This window comes from Rattus norvegicus, chromosome 9 (assembly GCF_036323735.1).
Source record: "Rattus norvegicus strain BN/NHsdMcwi chromosome 9, GRCr8, whole genome shotgun sequence".
NCBI lineage: Eukaryota > Metazoa > Chordata > Mammalia > Rodentia > Muridae > Rattus > Rattus norvegicus.
Window position 1 is genome coordinate 12201399 of NC_086027.1, and position 20596 is coordinate 12221994.

Below are 20596 nucleotides of genomic sequence, written 5' to 3' on the forward strand. Positions count from 1 at the left end.
ATTTTATACTCGGACAGTTTGCTGAAGTTGTTGATCAGGTTAAGTAGTTCTCTGGTGGAATTTTGGTGTTGCTTAAGTAGACTATCATATCATCTTCAAATATTAGTGTTTTGACTTCATCCCTTCTAATTTTTTCCCTTTGACCTACTTTCATTGTTTGATTGCTATGGCTAGGACGTTAAGTACCATATTGTACTTAAGTAGGGAAAGAGTGGGTAGCCTTGTCTAGTCCCTGATTTTAGTGGGATTCCTTCAATATTCTAAGTTTAGTTTGATGTTAGGTACAGGTTTGATGTATTTTGCATTTTCCTATATTTAGATTCAGGCCTTCAATTCCTGATCTTTCCAGGACTTTATTAATGAAAGGGTAATGAATTTTGTCAAATGATTTCTCAGCATCTAATGAAATGATCATGTGGTTTTGACTTTGTTTATATGATGAATTTCGTTGATGGACGTCCGTATATTAAACCATCCCTGCATCCTTGCCATGAGGCCTAGTTGACCATGATGGATGATTGTTTGGATGTGTTCTTGGATTCAGTTTGCAAGAATTTTATTGAGCATTTTTGATCAATATTCATAAATCAAATAGGTCTGAATTTCTCTATCTTTGTTGTATCTTTGTGTGGTTTAGGTATAAGAGTAATTGTGGCTTCATAGAGGGAGTTTGGTAGTGCTCTGTCTTTTTCTATTTTGCGGAGTAGTTTGGACAGTATTGGTATGAAGTCTTCTATGAAGGTCTGATAGAATTCTGCACTAAATCCATCTGGTCCTGGGCTCTTTTTGGATGGGAGATGTTTAATAGCAGTTTCTATGTCTTTATGAGTTATGGGGTTGTTTCGATGGTTTATTTGTTCCTGATTTAACTGTGGTACCTGGTATCTGTATAGAAAATTGTCCATTTCCTCCACATTTTCCAGTTTTTTGAATATACGTTTTTGTAGTAGGATCTGATGATCTTTTTAATTTCTTCAGATTTTGTTGTTATGTCTCCCTTTTATTTCTGATTTTATTAATTTGGATACACTCTCTGTGACCTCTGGTTAATATGGCTAAGCGTTTATGTATCTTGTTGATTTTCTCAAAGAACCAGCTCCTGGGTTTGCTGATTCTTTTGATACTCGGTTTTGTTTCTTCTTGTTTGATTTCCGCCCTGAGTTTGATTATTTCCTGCCTTCTACTCCTCTAGGGTTTATTTAATTTTTTCTAGAGCTTTTAGGTGTGCTGTCAAGCTGCTGACATATGCTCTCTCCTGTTTCTTTTTGCAGGCATACAGAGCTATGAGTTTTCCTCTTAGTGCTGCTTTTATTGTGTCCCATAAGTTTGGGTATGTTGTATCTTCATTTTCATTAAATTCTAAGAAGTCTTTAATTTCTTTCTTATGTCTCCAATGACCAAGTTGTCATTGACTTCAACTTCCATGTATATGTGGGCTTTCTGTCTTATTTGTTGTTATTGATCAGCAGCCTTAGTCCGTGGTTTTTTGATAGGATGCATGGGATTATTTCTATCTTCCTGTATCTGTTGAGGCCGGTTTTGTGACTGATTATATGGTCAATTTTGGAGAAGGTACAATGGGATGCTGAGAAGAAGGTATATCCTTTGGTTTTAGGGTGGAGTGTTCTATAAATATATGTTAAATCCATTTGTTTCATAACCTGATAGTCTTTCTGTGTCTCTGTTTAATTTCTGTTTCCCTGATCTGTCCATTGATGAAAGTGGCGTGTTTAAGTCTCCTACTATTATTGTTTGTGGTGTAATGCATGATTTTTTTGAGCTTTAGAAAGGTTTCTTATTGTTAAGGGACACAACTGCTATATACTTGACAAATATAGCAATCAACCAGAATAGAAAGCATGTGACTGTTGGCCACATGAGGATGAGTTTCTTTCAAAGATCATCATGATTTTTGGTAAGATCTTCCCTGTAATTGGTGGCATGGCTTCTCACAAACATGGTCCAGTTGTCTAGAATCTCCTCCTTGGTCAGCATCTAATCCTTGTTTTTATCTGACTCATACACCAGATGCTGGGCCTCAGCCTGTGCATGGTCATAGTCCTGAGGGAGGATCCAATGGTGAATCTCATCCTAATCCAGTTTCCCATCCTTATTCAGATCTGGGAAATCATTGAACTGCTCCCCAGACAAAACCCAGTCGGTCTCAGGGCAATTGTGCTCGTGAGAAAAAGATGTCCACAATGTACTCATCCTAGTCCACAAAACCATCCCCGTTCTTGTCGATATTCTCCAGCATTTCCAGAACTACAATCTCTTTCATATGTTCTAAATCCTCTTAGTGCAGAAAAGCAATGAACCCGTCCTGAGTAGCTGTCAGGTCACCGTCAAGGCCTTAAACCTCCTCTCATCTCATGGAGGCAACTTTTTAAAGTTGTGATGATCAGAGCTATCTTGGAATTCAGCAAGGTTTCCCAGGTTGTAGCCATAGGTAGCCTGCTTGTATTCTTCCGAGGAGATTTTTCATCTATGTCCCTATCATAATCCTTCCAGAGTTTAGCCACATTTTGGTTGATGTATCTTTTCTGTACCTGTTTCATCCAAACTTTCAGGTCTTCAGTAGTAACAAGGCTGCCTTCATCACTGTCAATTGGATGAACAATTTTCCCCAGCCTCCCTGCTCTCGTCCAGGATTAGCTATCAAAGGTCTTGGAGTCCTCCTTGCCCAGGAAGACCTCATGATCGTACAGGAAGCTGTGCTTATTCTCTGGTGGCCACTCGCCCTGCTCTGAATCGGGACAAAACATGTGCTCCTTGCTCATCATGCTCTTGGCATGAACGCCAGGACCAGTGCCAGCAGCAGCCCATGGAGAGTCCCAGGCTGACACCATGCACCACAGTCGAGATCAAAGGGAGGCAGCAGGGAAGTAGGGGCTCAGAGCAGCTTATCCACTGTCCCTTCCCCAGAGAGTGCTTTTGTTACATTTCGAATGTTATCCATTTTCCTGGTTTCCACAAAACCCCTTATAAAAACCCCTCCCCCTTCTACTGTGAGGGTGTTACCACACCCACCCAAACACCGAGGCCTACCTGCCTCCCTGTTCTGTTTTCCCCTACGCTGGGCCATCAAGCCTTGACAAGACTAAGGGCTTCTCCTCCCATTTGTACCCAAGAAGGCCATCCTCTTCTACATATGTAGCTGTAGCCATGGGTCTGTCCATGTGTACTCTTTGGATGGTGGTTTCGGTCCTGGAAGCTCTGGGTGTTTCTTAGTGTTGTTCTTATGGGACTGTAAACCCCTTCAGCTCCCTCAATCCTTTCTCTTACTCCTCCATTGGGGACCCTGCTCTCAGCTGAATGGTTGGCTGCAAGTATCTGCCTCTGTATTTGTCATGCTCTTTACCCCACTCTTTTGAGCAGATCACCACAGAGCAACGAAGATGTATTGTCTTGTCCTGATGATGTACAGACAAATAGATGATTTCTTAATTCTTATGATGGTTCTATAAGAATTCCTAAAATTAGATTAGTAATTTTAAGCTCCTTTATAATGGGACAGCTATTATGTTTTCTCTGGTAATCAAAATTGCTGAGAACTCTTCCTTCTTAAACTTTCACGAGTGAATTGCTTCTGCAATACCAAGCAGGCATCTACAAATTAGAACCCATTCTAAGAGGGTATAAACCAATTAACAAAAGTTCATTAAAAGAGAACTAATGATTTACTATAGGTGCAAGGACTGAACGTAAATAATTGACTGGATTTGCCTATAGGCAATTTCACTTATTCTTTTCTCATAAAAATTACAGCTTTTAACTCTCCATGAACATGCAGAGCCAGTGACAGATGGTGACAGTTTATCCTGATGATTACTCTTCATGGATATGCATGTAAACATTCTCTGTCGTAAACTGATTATCCAACTTATGATTTGAATTCCTGTGCAAACTTGGGGTGAACTTTTCACCATGTGATGCTGTGTTCAGAAAGATATACAAATGCTGAGGACAAAGAGAGAGAAAGCTTTTTAGACAGAACTGAACTGAAGAGAACAAAACTCAAGAAGAACTTAGAAGTAAAGGCATAGCGTTGAGAGTAAGGCATTGAGAGTAAGGAAATTATTGTGTCATAAGAGCAAGAGGAAAGGAGATAAGAAGAAGAGAGCAAGGAGAACCTTATAAGTCAAACTTTATGGAGGCAAACCTTTGTAGAAATTCTAGGAAAACGGAAGAACTTATAAATAAAGGTTAAAATCACTACTCTTCAGTCTTCAGCCTGGCTCACTGGCTAGCCTGTGCTCTTCAGTCAGACTCACTGTCTAGCCTGTGCTCTTCAGCCTGGCTCACTGGCTAGCCTCTGCTCTTCATTCAGACTCACTGGCTAGCCTCTGCTCTTCATTCAGGCTCACTGTCTAGCCTGTGCTCTTCAGCCTGGCTCACTGGCTAGCCTCTGCTCTTCAGTCAGACTCACTGTCTAGCCTGTGCTCTTCAGCCTGGCTCACTGGCTAGCCTCTGCTCTTCAGTCAGACTCACTGGCTAGCCTGTGCTCTTCAGCCTGGCTGACTGGCTAGCCTCTGCTCTTCAGCCTGGCTCACTGGCTAACCTGTGCTCTTCAGTCAGGCTCACTGTCTACCCTGTGCTCTTCAGTCAGGTTCCCTGGCTAGCCTCTGCTCTTCAGTCAGGGTCACTGGCTAGCCTCTGCTCTTCAGCCTGGCTCACTGTCTACCCTGTGCTCTTCAGTCAGGCTCACTGTCTACCCTGTGCTCTTCAGTCAGGTTCCCTGGCTAGCCTCTGCTCTTCAGTCAGGCTCACTGGCTAGCCTCTGCTCTTCAGTTAGGCTCACTGACTAGCCTCTGCTCTTCAGTCAGGCTCACTGGCTAGCCTCTGCTCTTCAGCCTGGCTGACTGGCTAGCCTCTGCTCTTCAGTCAGACTCACAGGCTAGCCTGTGCTCTTCAGCCTGACTCACTGCCTAGACTCTGCTTTTCAGCTGGGCTCACTGGCTAGCCTCTGCTCTTCAGTCAGGCTCACTGGCTAGCCTCTGCTCTTCAGCTAGGCTCACTGGCTAGCCTCTGCTCTTCAGCTTGGCTCACTGTCTACCCTCTGCTCTTCAGTCAGGTTCACTGTCTAGCCTCTGCTATTCAGTTAGGCTCACTGGCTAGACTCTGCTTCTCAGCTGGGCTCACTGGCCTATGGGGCCCTAGCACATCGCTTAACCATCTGCTCATGACTGCCTGACCACACTGACCACCTGACCGGTCGCCCTGACTTCTTAAAGTCATTCTCTAGAAAGAGCACAAGAAACCAAAGAGAAACACCACAGCAAACTTTTCCCATGGGCTCTGCTTTAACCTTAAGTGCTTTCATTATTTCTTTAAAAGAGTGAAATATAATTTCGGCTATTCATATGGTCAAGAGAGCTGTGCAGTAGTCATTGCTTTAGGGAATTTGGTGCTAAATCAAAAGATTCCTTTATTCTATTACAATGTTTTCTGTATGCTGTAAGATGTATGTTTGAAAACACAACACCAAATTCCTAAAATCTAGATGTTTTAAGACATCAGCTCATGGAGAAACATAACTGCTTCCTATCTAGACTGGGCTTTTTTGCTATACTGCAGGTACAATCAATTTTCCACACTACTTCCATGATTTTCAAGAATGATTAAGAGAAAAATAAGTTGAACATAATGGCCAGAAAGGGGGTTCTGTCAAGTTGTCTTATGTGGGACAAGATACCAAAGTATGATGGTAAACGTAAAACCACCTGTTCCCAAATCTAACAGAACTTACAGAAAATACATACTTTCTTATTCCTCCTCCCCGATGGTGAGTGATTTATTGAGCACCTACTACGATCCTAGCACTGTGCATCTAAGTGTGTAATGGTGAATAAAAAACTTAATAAAAAGCCTCATTAAGGAATAAAGAAAAATCAAACATAACTTTGAAACTCAGAATTCAATATAAGCAAAACCACCACCATTTCTTCAACTGGTGATTTCTGAAAACTTCATCATTTTTTCCATGGGCTTCTATAGTAATGATACTGAGTCTTGATTTGGTAAATCACAAAAAGCAAGTCACACTTCTTTCTTGGCTCCCACAACTGTCAAAGGGAACAACTGTTGCTGTCCATTGTGCTTCCCTATCAATCCTGCTATGGATGGTAATGAATTCCAGTCTTTTCAATGTGAAAACAGGCCACCACTTGAGGGCAAAGGTTATTAAAATTACCCAAACCGGTATATTCTCTAAAATTTTCACATAGCATTTTACTGATATCACAATGTAAATTCACCACAAATATTTAACCAATGAAAATATTGAATAGCTCTGCAAATAGGAGCGATAATCATATATACTTGAAAACAACTATCATGGAAACAAACGACGTAATAGGAGAAAAGTTACATCACTTAAAGGTACAGAAGCAGCAAAAAAGACACTACATTTCTTGGTTTGAATGTTAGGTGATACACTTGATCTCTAAAGACAGGCAATGTACTTGATCTTTAAGCCCTTCAACTGTGCCCTGTCCACATAGAAACTGCAGTAGATGACAATCTTTTGTAAGATTTATTTATTTATATGTCAGACTGTAGAGAACATGCCAGAAACAAAGTGGTTGTTTACCAGGCTATGACCGCCATTAAAAAGGGTACTTCTCCCAACATATGGCTGGCCTCTTTGAAAGATCAAGAGTTCGCCCTAGATCATTTTTGTCACAGTCATGTGGAGTCATTGTATCCAGGGACGGGCAACTTTCCTCGAACTCGGACCAACCTAAGACACGGGGCCCGGTGGCGATAGGGTAACTCTATGACGGGTAAGGCCGAGTTTGGATGAGAACGACCTAAGACCGGAGCAATGACAAGATTGACGTGACACCCAGATCTAGACCAGTCATTTTATTAAACAAAAAAGGGGGAGATGTAGAGAGCGGCGCGTTGAAACAAAGATGGCGCCGACATCCAGCCTTGTCTGGATATAAACGACTTACTGCGCATGTGCAGGCTTGTCCCCTTGCTAGGGCTCACTCTAGTGGTGAACAGCGGTACTGCACATGTGCGGTTTATTCACCAGGTGTTAGTTGACCGTTAATATGCTAATGAGGTGATTCATTCTCCGCCAAGCCCTGGAGGACAAGTAGTGGGGTGATCCAAGCCCCACCAATCCCTGAGAGATAATTAGCATACTGCTGTCTATATAAGCCGATCGATTTTGCTGCTCGGGGTCCCTGTTCAGAAGAGCTGTAACCCTGAGAAGAGCTGTAACACTAAGAAGAGCTGTAACACTGAGAAGAGCTGTAACACTGAGAAGAGCTGTAACACTAAGAAGAGCTGTAACACAGTAAAGGCTTGCTCACAGACGAATCCTGTTGCCGCGCGTCGTTCTTGCTGGCGGGACATTGGGCGCGCGACATCAGACAATGCAGCTGTCTTCAGACACACCAGAAGGGGGCATCAGTACTCATTACAGATGATTGTGAACCACCATGTGGTTGCTGGCATTTGAACTTAGGACCTCTGGAAGAACACTTGGTGTTCTTACCCACTGAGCCATCTCTCCAGCCCTCACAATGGCCTCTTACACAGCATCACAGTGGTCTATTTCACTAGATCGCTCCAGGATGATAACAGAGAAACTTTCACAGTTCCTGAGCACTTCTGAGTTCAAACACCACCAGTGCCCACTCTGTGCTGTTGGCACATTCTGACCTGTCTCCTAAGGGTTGTCAGCCACAAAAGGGACTGGTTAGCCCCAGACAGCATTCACTGCCCAATCCTAAAAACCCCCTCGATTCTGAAAAAGCCACATTCCATGCTTGCTCCATATTTGAGGAAGCCAAATGTTGATCTGGCTCAAGGATCTTCTTTTCTTAGCTCATCAACTTTCTTTTTCCACTTCTTGTCACAAGAAGTATTTTTTTTTTTTTTATGCTGCAACTACACTGCAATGAGTGAAGGAAACCAGCATCAACTCTGGGTGCCACCTCTTGAAATTTAAAATTCACAAAACAATTCATGGCTTTCTAATCAGCACCATGGAAAATAAACAAAAACAAGCAAAACCATTCCAAAGGAACTTGCTGATCTGGAGGCCTGCTCATAGCAGGTAGGAAAGAATTAAATTATGCAGAACTGTAATCTCTCAGAGCTTTGGAGGATAAAAAAGAGGATATCTCTGTTTATGTTCCCTTTCTCCAAGTAATTGAAGGAGGGTATTTTACATCCTCCAAATACAATCTCTTGCAAGGGGCAACCAATTTCAAAGTAGATCAGAAGAAATCTATTAAATAATACATTCATTGCCTGAGGTTTTAAGAAAATATTTTCCCACGATCCCAGTCCTTTAACAGCACACTCCAGATTACCTCTCCACTCTTTCCCCATGCAATGGGCTTTCCAATCCCTACTTCAGCTCTCCATACATCCCTGAACCCTCCCTTCCCCTACCCAATGGGCTCACTTTGCATTGCCTCCTTCTGCCACTGCTTTCCCAGGACAGGGGTAAGGGGGGCGGGGGGGGGGCAGGGCCAGAACCAGCCAAGGAGGGACGAGGGTCTCCTACCTACCTTGATTCTGCTGCTTTGGCGGTGCAGCCCGCCCTGCTTGCTGCTTGCTGTCCCTGGGGACCAGACGGAGGTCCAGCTAGGGGTCCGGGCAAGCACCACGCCTCGAGGTCCCCTGGCAGGGCTGGCCTGGGCTTCTTCCCTGGACACTGCAAGGGTGGAGTCGCCGTTGGAAACCCCGCCACTGTCATAGCGCGCCTGCCCCAGGCGGAGCTGACCCCCAATGCCGTTACCGCCCCCTTCTCTGTCAGCTTCTTCTGCTTTTTCTTTTCTTTTTTTCTTTCTCTTTTTGTTCGCGACGTGGCGCCTGCGAAGAGCTCGCCTCCAGGAAGGAGGACATCGTGCAGGCAGAATCACCTCTGGGCCCTGCCGGGGTCGGAGAGGGAGAGAGAGGAGTCAGCGTGGGCCGCGGCGCCCCGGCTGCCAGCACCTGCGGAAGGAAAACTCGCCCAGGAACACGCGCTGCTGCCTGCGCCAAATATAACGCGGGCGCCCCGTCCCCTCAGGCCCCGCGCTCACCCACGAGCTCCGCGTGCCCTGAGGCCCGGCTCGGGCGCGGTCGAACGGCGGGGTGGGAAGGACACGTGTGCCCACTCCGTGGGGCAGACAACAGGGCGAGGCACCACACCGCGAGGCCTGTAGTGCGGAGCTCCAGGCTCCATCCAGGCGGGTCAGTCCCCTCTCAGGGCTCTGAGGAGGCGCAGGGCGGCTTCTGCGGCCCCCAGGCCCAGCATGACCTAACTGTGGCCATCGCCTCCGGAGCTTCCAGCTGCCCCAGGCTCGAGGCTTGGGTGGGCGATTGTGGTTGCCACTCTCCTAGGCCGGCTCAGCAGGGCGCAAGCCACCACCTGCTGTCCTCACCTGAAGGCATCCTGAGAGCCCACATCCAGCAGGCGAGCCTCAGGGCACAGGGCCATGGTCTTGGGTCTGCACCTTGTTGCCAGCCCCTCACACATATGGCAGCATCACACATATGGCTCCTTCTACCAACCGCCACTAATTACCATTTGGACATTCCATCACAGTGTTCTCAAGAAGAAAGATGCAAACAAACACGAAAAGAATGAAATTTAGAATCATTTTTATGAGGCTGGAGAGATGGCTTGGTGGTTAAGAGCGCTGCTTCTCCAGTGCTCCCAAGTTCAATTCCCAGCAACTACATGGTGACCGACAACTATCTGTAGTGGGATCCAATGCCCTCTTCTGTCTGAAGTTCTCTTCTGACATGCAGGCACACTCGCAAACAGAGTGCTCATGTACATAAATAAATAAATCTTTAAAAATAAAACCTTCTAATCAGTTAATGTATCTACATCTAGAAGCTAGAAAAGGGTCACAGCAATATTAAAAATAATTCAGAAATGGTAAAGGGATGTACGAGAGTCACAAAATTCACTGGGCAAGATGGTGTATGCCTGGAATCCCAAAACTCACAAGGCTGAGGTAGGTGGATTGCCTTGAGTTCAAGGCTAGACTAAAGTGTGAGACCTTGTATTAGAAAACAAAACAATTGGGGAGGGGATGGAGAGAGAGACAGAGAGACAGAGAAAGACGGAGAGGGAGACAGAGACAGAGAGCCAGCGCCAGAGAGAGACAGAGACAGAGAGAGAGAGAGAGAGAGACGTCGACATCATTTCTTGCACTGATGACAAGCTACTGAAGAATGTGAATGTCTCCTACCAAACACTGAGGTAATGCCAATGATAGAATGGGTTTCTTATTAAGATATCATAAAATGTAGATGGAAAAGTAAAGGAATGTATAATAAATAAAAGAGAAATCCTAAATTTGGAAAACCTAAATTTAGAAGACTGTAGAAGTTTAAGTCATAGGGGAGGGGATGAGACGATGTGGGGGAGAGAATAATCAGAATAAATTATATATGTGTATGAAAATGTTAACTAAGAGCAATCAATGAAAAGAGAAAAGCAGGTTTATTTTATGATGAAATTGAGTTCCCATATGACACTATATAACATTTTGGATTATATGAATTATCTGCAATAAAAAATCAATTGTTATTAAAGATGTGGTTGTGTTCATATTAATTTTAAGTGTTTTAAATTCTTTTTTTATTTGCTTATTCATTGATTGATTTTTTTAAGATAGGGTTTTCCTATGTAGACCGGGTTGACTCAAAAAAGAGATGCACCTGCCTATGCCTCCAAAGAGTTAGGATCAAAAGTATTTGCACACACATGAAATTTACATTCTTAAAGTGATAAAAAATTACAGCTATCAACTTGGTACAATTATTGAACAGTGATCAAGTGAATAGAAATATCAGAAACACATGTAAGGCATTAGGTTACTGTTATTTAAAGGATCTTGAGCAGCATATATAATTCAAATCATCCAGGAGATACATTGTGAAAAAACACATGAAACTGGGTAAAGATGATTTAAATTTTTTTAATCTATTAAAAATTTTAAAGTGCATTCGATATGAAAGCTCTAGGTGATATACTTCACACTTTTGCTTATATACCATCTTCAATTTTATGTGCATTCTGCAAATATTGTCCATGTTTATTCAGGCTCTTATTATTTCCCCATGACTGATAACATTCACAGAAATCATATTGAGCAAACTGTATATGTTGACGTATAATAGAATTGTATTCTACACAGTACAGCATAGAAATATGTATACATAACTTCTCATATGTGTGTATATACATATGTAGATGGCTCAAGAAAATGAGTATCACTTTATCATTGTGGTATTATTGTCATCAAAATTCTCAGAACATTGAAATGGCATCAAATAGTGACCAGATCGGCAAAAAAATCCGCAAAATAAACTCTTACAAAGAATCTAAAGATACTGGCAAAAGATGCAAAAATATTAAAGTCTCAATGAAATATAAAGTCCAGATGAAATACTGTATAATATTTTCTCAACACTAGGATAATGTATTTTTGTACAACTATCAATAAAAGGCCTGAATTTTGAAGAATTCAAAAGTAGTGCAGTATAATTATGCAGTGGTCAATACTGTTGCATACCATTTTACATAACTGCAAACACTCTTGTTCTTTTGATCCGTGACCTAGCGACGAACTCAGATAGATTCATGGGGAACCATTGCATTGTAGACTTGAACTGGATTAATTTGGGGGTGAGTAAGTCATATTTTGGTAACGTTGCTTTAAAAATAAACCGTTGGATATTAGTACAGCAAGTAATTCTCCCTGAAGGAAAAACCAGACACCAAGAACCTAGACCACTGCTGTCCTGGAGAAATTTCTAGATGATAGAAATATTCTATATCTGCTGTGTTTCTGGCTATGGATTCTGGCTGGCTGTTTGCCTCCTGGTTTGCCTGCTGTGACTAAAGAGGCAGATTTTAGTTCTAAGTTTAGTTCATCTCAAATAGCCATGTGTGACCAGTGGGTGCCATTTGAACAGTGTAGCCACAGAAAACTGAAGCAGTGTAACCAAAGACTCACCTAGGAGTCAGTTGACCTCCTAGAAGGTGACTTGGGAAAATGTTGGCAATGATAGCCTCTTGGGGAGCTCACCTTCACCAAAAGCAAACTGTGAATCCTTACTCTTCTGCAATAGTCATAATGTAACTGGTCTCACACCCACCCCAACCCTCACCAAAGACACTTGAGAGGGAGCGGAACCCACTGTGTGCTTTAGATTTCAGTGTAGAAAGCACTTCCTTCAAAGTGGAGCAGACTGAGATTGCCAAGTCCTTTGCGAGGCTCCAGGGACTTGGGCCTGACATGGGTGAGGAGGAAATGAAGAATGACATTGGACACACATACATGGGGAAGGCTGGGTCCGTGGGCTGGAGAAAATGCAGCATCCCAGAAGCTTAGCATGTTTATTATATAGAGCTGGCCAGGAAGCAGGGCTGTTGCACAGGGAAGCAAGGAGGTGGGCATTACATGCAGATAAAAAAGGATGGGAGGACTATGCATATGTAACTGACAAGGGGCAGATTTAGCTAATCTCAGTAGGAGCTGTCTCTGCAGGGAGCAGTCTTCAGGATGTAAATATCCAAATGGGGCCAGGGAGAAAGGTAGAGTAGACTTTTTCTACACACTATCAATGCCATCCTGAGAAGGCGTTGTCATGTCTCTGAGCCTCAAGGGGCATGGGGGCCTTTGCCTTTTCCCCATGGATAAATGGCTTTGGGTCCAAGGCATGGTCATATCATGTTTACAGCACACATGCACTTAGGGCTGTACTTCCTCAGGGCTTCCTCTGCTCCCACAGTGAGATCTCAAAAGAAAAACAGAAACCAAACAAAGAAAAAATGTGCTCAGTGAACTGGTTAATTCCCTTAACTGTACAGATCCAGTGTCCTAAGTCTAGGACTTCCTCTAAGGCTACAGAAAATCCTGTGGACCTAAAATAAGCAAAAAACAAACAAACAAACAAAAAGAAAACAAAAAAAAAAAAACAAAAACCAAACAAAGACCCTTGTGTCCCCCCCAAAATGAATGGGAGAAAAAATTATTAAGGTTTTCATAAAAATTGTTTAAGAAAAAAACACGGATATTTACTTAATAGAGTTAGTGGGCTGAGATGTGAGGCCCACTCACATCATGCAGCATTTGGAAGTCTCAGACAACTTAACAGAAGAGGACTCCTAAATATTCTTTGTGACCACTCTCCACATACTACTCACAGCTTAATACTAAACTTCATAATTGAGTTGGGGACAGTATTCACCATAGCAGATAACTGAAGCATTAGTGCACACAGACACAGACACAGGCACACACACACTCATACACACACTCACACAAACAAAACACACACACTCACACGCATACACACACACTCACACTTGCATACACACTCACACACATACACACACATACACACAGACACTCACACACACAGGTACACACACATACACACACACTCACACATACACATAAAACACACACAAAACACATACAAAACACACACACTCAGGAGCACACACAAGAGAAATGTATATTCTATGAAGTTTCTTGGCATATTTTTATTTGTAATCCTCAATGCTTTAGTATGCTTGGTTTTGCTTAAAGGGGGGAAAAGTCAGGCTTCATTTTCCCCGTTTTGAAATGACAGATATCTGTGTGTTAAACATACTCTCATGGCTGTCCAGGCTGCCTCGGCCTATTTGACAGCATTCAGGTCACCTTGGTCAGGACAGTAGTTGCTCTTCTTATTGGCAACTGGTTTGCATCACAAGAGTTTTTCACATCCTTACCAATATTAGAAGTTTGGTGACACAAGCAGCTTGACAAACAGTAAAATTATTGTGGTTTTTCCTTCCTGGAGGACATTAAAATTTACATGTTTTGCATATGGCTTTTTTTCTTAGCATTTAGTCCTGCTTTAGTGTTGTTCAAATGTGGCCATGCAGCCAGCATCCCTTTGATCCAGGCTCTCAGCACCCCATTCCCGTCACTGATCTGATGCATGCTTGGTCCCAGAGATGGACAGCAGAGGGACTTGACACACAGCATCCCCTCTGCATCACTGCTTTGTTTTTTGTAAATTCTTTACAATGGCTATTTCTTGATTTATTATTCCTATGAACATGACTTTTCTTGACATTTTGAGATAGGATCTTATTATGCAGCCCAGGGTGGCCTTGATTTCCCAATTCTCTGGCCTTAGTCTTCCACCATTCCCTGATTCTCAGTTTGTTACTAGAGGTAGTTGTATGGCCCCATTTCCAAATCAAATGTTCTTCTGGCTTTATTACTTTGCCCTTTCCACAGACTTTTATTAATTATGCAATGTAGATGGTGTTTAATGTTTAAATACTAGATATATTAACTCACCAGTCCCCAAGACAACTCTGTGAGTTAAACACTCATTATAATCCTCACTGTGCAGATAAGGGAATTGAGTCACACAAGGTAAAATAACTTCTCCACAGTTGAACATCTAACGGGTGTGAGAGCCAAGCTTTGAGTCCAACTACAAAGTAGATTGGCCTATAATGTGTCTGCTGCTGCTGTATATTCAAATGGTAAATATTGTACCCTAAGGTCTGGTTGCTCCAAGACAAGGAGATCCTCATGTATACCAGATTTTTTTTTTTTTTTTTGCCTCCTCAGTTATCCCTGATTGGTTAATAAAATCCCTACAACATGGGCTGGGCAGAAGAGAAGGGACAGAGCAAAGTTTCCCTGTGCCTGGGGGCTCAGGCAGGGTCCACGAGGAGAAGGAAAGGACATGGGAGGAGAAGGAAGGAGACACCACCCCATAGGGTAGGTGGATCGTGAGTGTATTGATATGAGGGCCAGCCTGTCAGAACAGGAGTGGCCCAGGCAGAGCATGGCAAGCAATACCTCAGGGTTATTGACAGGGAAGCAGAAAAAAATAGCACAGAGGGTTGCTGTCTGCCCAGTTCTATTACTTTAAAGCTTATTATAAATCTAAAAGTTTTGTGTCTTTTATTTGGGAACTAAATGATCTACGGTGGGGTAGAAACCCCCTAATAATATTTACTGTAGCAATGGCCACTCAATTATTGTGGTATTTTAAATATAACACACATTGAATTTTACAATTCAGATGCAAGGTTTTGTATATTTCCAATGTGACTGTACACCTTAGGTCATGTGTAGGTATAGAGACATAACATGGCAGAAATACCTAGAACATTTTAAGGTCACCACACCGACCAAATGAAAGCCACAGGCTATACAGACTATGATGGATGAGGAGAAGGCTTAGTGCTCTCTGGAGTCCCCTTCCCTAGTCTTGGGATAAGACTTCCAGTAAGCCAAGACCATATTCCTCTTTCATTTCTCAAGGAGCCAGGGGTAGACCCAGATATATGATTTATTGCCTGCAGGGTTTTTTTTTCTGCAAGCACTGCCCTGTTTGAGGACTTGTCAAGGGTAAGCACTGTCAGAGGAAGGCCAGCATATGAATTCTGTATAACTCTGCTCTGACAGCATGTAGCACAATCCTATCAAGTACTAGAAGCCTTGCTGGAAAGATTAATCAACCTCTAGGATCAAAAGGAAGCAACCCGAGGGCCACATGGCTGTAAATCATGTCTGAAACCATAGCCCATTATGGAAGTTCATCCTTGGATATTATGTCAAACAGCGTTAGCATCCAAAAGAACCACAAAATTGAAATGGCAAGGTTACGGGTAATGACCCCATGGCAAGGATATCTGAGTCATGTGGAAAGATCCCAGTGCAAAGACATCTAGCAAAGATACTGAAAGAGTGTACCCCAAAACGGGAGCCCCGTCTCTCGCTCCGATCGCGGGCTGGGGTGCCGCCAGGAATCACGAGTAGCCATTCTTGATGTAACAGCAAGAGGTAGCTTTAATTAACGAGATCACAGGTCTTAGCGGGATCCCGGGTCGACACTTATCTCACACAGGAGACAGAGGAATCGACCCCGAGCCTCCAAACTGGGGGGATTATATAGGGGAGGTTAGAGGCATTCGCGCGGTTACACATGATTGGTCAATTCAAATGGGGCACAGATACTTTCGGCGCGAAATTACATCAGCAAGGAGTATGTGCTCTCTAGCAGCTCGGCAGGCAGGTAGGGTGGCTCATCTCACCCAGGGGGGTGACTGAAGGGGAGGGGGTGGCTACTCATGGTCAATGTCCTTGGGGCTGATAGCTGGTTTGGCAAGTCCTATCTCTGGCTCTCCCTCAGGCACGTCCGGCCCTGAACATCTGGACTCTGACAATGAGTAACCTTTTTAAAACTCTAGTTCTACATTCCCTTCTCCTTTTTTGTTAATAGTTCTAATCTTAGAACTTCATGGAGAACTCAGCTTCATCTAGCATAACAGCTTGGTATTGTTGTCTTAACATGAGGATTCTAATCTGGACACTATCTAAGCCTATACACCAAGGTCATGACTAGCTTTCAGAACTTCTAAGCTTATACAGACTGTGATCCCTGAGGCACGGTCCCAAGAAGTATTAAGAGTACTAACATATGCAATGTTACATCATTTGTAATGGAAATCAAGCCTATCCCACACCTATTTTGATAGAACCCAGGACAAACATGACTGAATTTCCCTCTAGGCCCCAGCTCTCAGCCCCAACAGCTAGTACACGACTGGTGAGGGCTGAGAATTGACAGCTGTCAGGGTGGTCAGCAGCACCAGGTATGGTCCTTTCCAGCGAGGCTCGAGTGTCTGGGCTCAGTGTGGCTGCAGTCTCCAACCTGGAACTGATGGGATGTCTCAGGGGTCTCCGGGGCATAGGCTGCTGTCAGCTGTGAGCAGATTTCTTTCTGTATCACCTGTAGGTCTTTTAACATTGCACACAAATTATTATTACTATGGCACTATGACGTGTTGGTTCAGTAACATCATCTAATACAGTCAGGGGGGCTGAGGCCCCATATAAGATCTCAAAGGGTGTAAGGCTGAATCTGGAAGGGGTATTTCTTGCTCTGAAGAGAGCAAGAGGGAAGGAGTGTCACCCAGTCTGCGCCAGTCTCCATGGTTAATTTAATTTGGACAGGGTCTCTTTTAGAGTTTTATTTATTTACTCTACCTGTCCTGAACTTTGAGGTCTGTAGATACAATGTAATTTCCAATCGACCTCTAAATACTTGGCCACACCCTGGCTTACCTTGGCAACGAAAATAGGGCTGTTGTCTGACCAGATTACCTTGGGTACTCCAGACTGGGGTAAGATTTCTTCCAGTATCTTCTTGATGACTATCGAGGCCGTCTCTTGCAGTTGTTGGCTTCACCAGGGCATCCAAGAGATGGTAAAGGCATCTGAAGTGCTGATGTGCTGGGGGGTAGAAGTTCAGCCATCCCAGATGACATCGTGTTGTCCACCATGGTAGCACCCACTTGTCTCTGACCTTCATTCAGGAAGAGAACTGTTCCCGTCTGTGGACAAGGTCCTCGGCTTTCAGCCGGGGTCAATCAGCCAGTTGCAGAGGTCTTTCCTCCACCCATGGGCTTCTGTCAGTGCTTGACACTCGTCCTGTGGTGGCTCCAGGTCTGGATTGGGCAGCAATGTGACCAGATTGTCCCCAACTGTTAGAGAACCTAGTCCATGGCAGCTGACCAGTGGTCCCATCTTTTGGGACACTCTATTTAAAGGCAAAACATCAGCCACTCTATCACAGTTTAAGTCCTGGATTGGGTGATAATTGCCAGTGCCCGGCTGGCGGGAACGGTGTGCTCCAAGCAGAACAGCGCTAAGCCACACACCTCCCAGCATCAGGTACTGGTGCACTGAGACAGGTCTTAAGCTCCACATTCACAGTCTGTAGATATGCATACACATGGCCTCACCCAGCGATTTCAGCCCACGCAAGCCAATTTGGAGAGCAATTTTCTCCTGAGCAAGGGATAGGGGCAGTCAGGGATGACCATGAGTTAGTGGGTGGGTTACCCGGCCCACGCCAAGGTCCACTGTTCTTCGGGCAGTCCATAAGTATTGTTCGTTGCCAGTAGCCCCTTGCACTCAAGGTCTTTGGATATTGGCCCACTGGGGGGCATAGGAGCACAGAGCATTGGGTCCCTGTCCAGCACTCTAGGACCAAGAAGCTCTCCAGTGGCCCCTCTTGTTCTTTCTTGGGCAGTCCCTGCCCCAGTGTCCTTTTTCTTTGCATTAGGCACACTGATCTTTAGCCAGGAATTCTCTTCTGTTGCCAGGTACTATCTTCCTAGGTTCCCTAACTACTGTTGCCAGTATATGTTCCTCTCTCATCTTTTATCTCTCTTTAGCTCTCTAACTTCTTCTTCTTTTTGTCTCTTTTCTTCCCTAGCTTCCTGCACTTTTTATCCTCTTTCTTTCTTTCTTTTTTTCAATCTCTCTGTCTGCACCTTCTTCTACAGCTATTTTTCTCTGCAACTTACAATAACTCTCTCAGTGACTTAGCTTAACCCTTCAAGTTTCTGTAACTTTCTCTTCATATCCTTTCCTTATCTTAGCCAGATTGGTGGGGCATTTTCCAGCCCCTCAGAGACCCATCCTTGGAGCCTGGCGGCAGACCTGGAGCACTCCCTACCTTCAGGCACCTGAAGAGAGCAGGCAGAAGTGAGGGCCTTCTATCCGTGTCTGGAACATTTTTTCTGGCCTCTAGTAGGATCCCGTCTTTCCTCAGTGGTAAAGAAAACCTGTAACAGTTACTAACAAGCATGAAGAGGGCAAACAGCATTTAGTCACACAGCTAAACCAGGAGGCCTTCTTGGACAAAAAGCCATTGTAAAAATAAGCACAAGCTTTGTCTATGAAACGGAAAGGTGAGCAGAGAGGCAGCAGATCTGTTATCGACTATCTCTCTAGACTTAGATTTTTCCCTCAAGGAGTATAACCAAAGGATGGAGAGATGGTTAGAACCTGGGTGCTAGATGCCAGGTGGCTGACAAAAGAATCGTAACCAATTCACCTGGGGCTATCAGGACCTCAGTAGCAGCCCTTTACCAAACTGTCTCACTGGGTATAAAGGCCCATGGAAAAGAAAACATTAATCCTGACCTTGGCCACCGCCTGATAAGGCAGGCTCCCTTTAAGAACTTCTCTAAATGAGTGCTCTCCTACTGTGAGCAAATGTCAGAAATTCCTTTCTTGTTCTTGTTTTCCTTATAGTCCTCTCCCACCTCCCTCTCAGCCTTTTCAGATAGTTCCTCCTGTAGCATTTCTAACACAGCCTCTCTCTCTCTCTCTCTCTCTCTCTCTCTCTCTCTCTCTCTTTTGATAGACTGTTGACAGCATTTCTTTTAGGCAGCTACGCACTAAATGTCAAAACGGCTGAAACTCTGCCTTTAAGATTCCTTACTCCCAAGCAAAATTTAAATCTTTCTCTAGCTTATCTCAGCTGGCTGCGAGCACAAGCACAGATAAAACACTGTTTTAACAATTAACTTTGGCTATCAACCAACACACCGCCACTAGAGCAGGGTCCATAAGATTAAGTTTCTTACTCACTAAGCATTAAGGGGACCAAGTAAAACTCTTCGACGAACAAAGCAAAACATGATTTCAAACACAGTCGTCGGTCCAAGATTTTAAACACAGTCAGATCTTTTTGACTGTCAGTTGCCGGGTCCTCCCTGCAAAATTCAGCTCGTGGAACATTCTCATGCGTCCCAGAGCCTGCGCGATTGGGGCGTCCCCCTGTGCGCTTTCTAAAAAGGAAAAAGAAAAAAAAAGACTATTCGAAGTAGGAATCCTTCATCTACTCACAGGCGCCTTTTCGGGGTGGGAACCTTCTTCCACCCGTGCACAGGGCAGGAATCCTTCATCTGCCCAGACAGTGCACTCTCAAGGTAGCTTTCTACGGGGTGGGAATCCTTCTTCCACCCGTGCACAGGGCAGGAATCCTCCTTCTGCCCAGACAGTGCACTTTCAAGGTAGCTTTCTACGGGGTGGGAATCCTTCTTCCATCCGTGCACAGGGCAGGAATCCTTCATCTGCCCAGACAGTGCACCAAGACCTTAAACCAGTACTGAAAAACACAGACTACAAGACTTAATTCACACACACTCACACACAGCGGCCGCTTTCCAGCACTCACACTAACGTACCTCCAAGTGGCATTCGGGTTTCGGGGGGGGGGGTCACGCTCCAATCCCGGACGAGCCCCCAAATGAAAGAGCGTACCCCAAAACAGGGAGCCCCGTCTCTCGCTCCGATCGCGGGCTGGGGTGCCCCCAGGAATCACGAGTAGCCATTCTTGATGTAACAGCAAGAGGTAGCTTTAATTAACGAGATCACAGGTCTTAGCGGGATCCCGGGTCGACACTTATCTCACACAGGAGACAGAGGAATCGACCCCGAGCCTCCAAACTGGGGGGATTATATAGGGGAGGTTAGAGGCATTCGTGCGGTTACACATGATTGGTCAATTCAAATGGGGCACAGATACTTTCGGCGCGAAATTACATCAGCAAGGAGTATGTGCTCTCTAGCAGCTCGGCAGGCAGGTAGGGTGGCTCATCTCACTCAGGGGGGTGACTGAAGGGGAGGGGGTGGCTACTCATGGTCAATGTCCTTGGGGCTGATAGCTGGTTTGGCAAGTCCTATCTCTGGTTCTCCCTCAGGCACGTCAGGCCCTGAACATCCGGACTCTGACAATGAGTAACCTT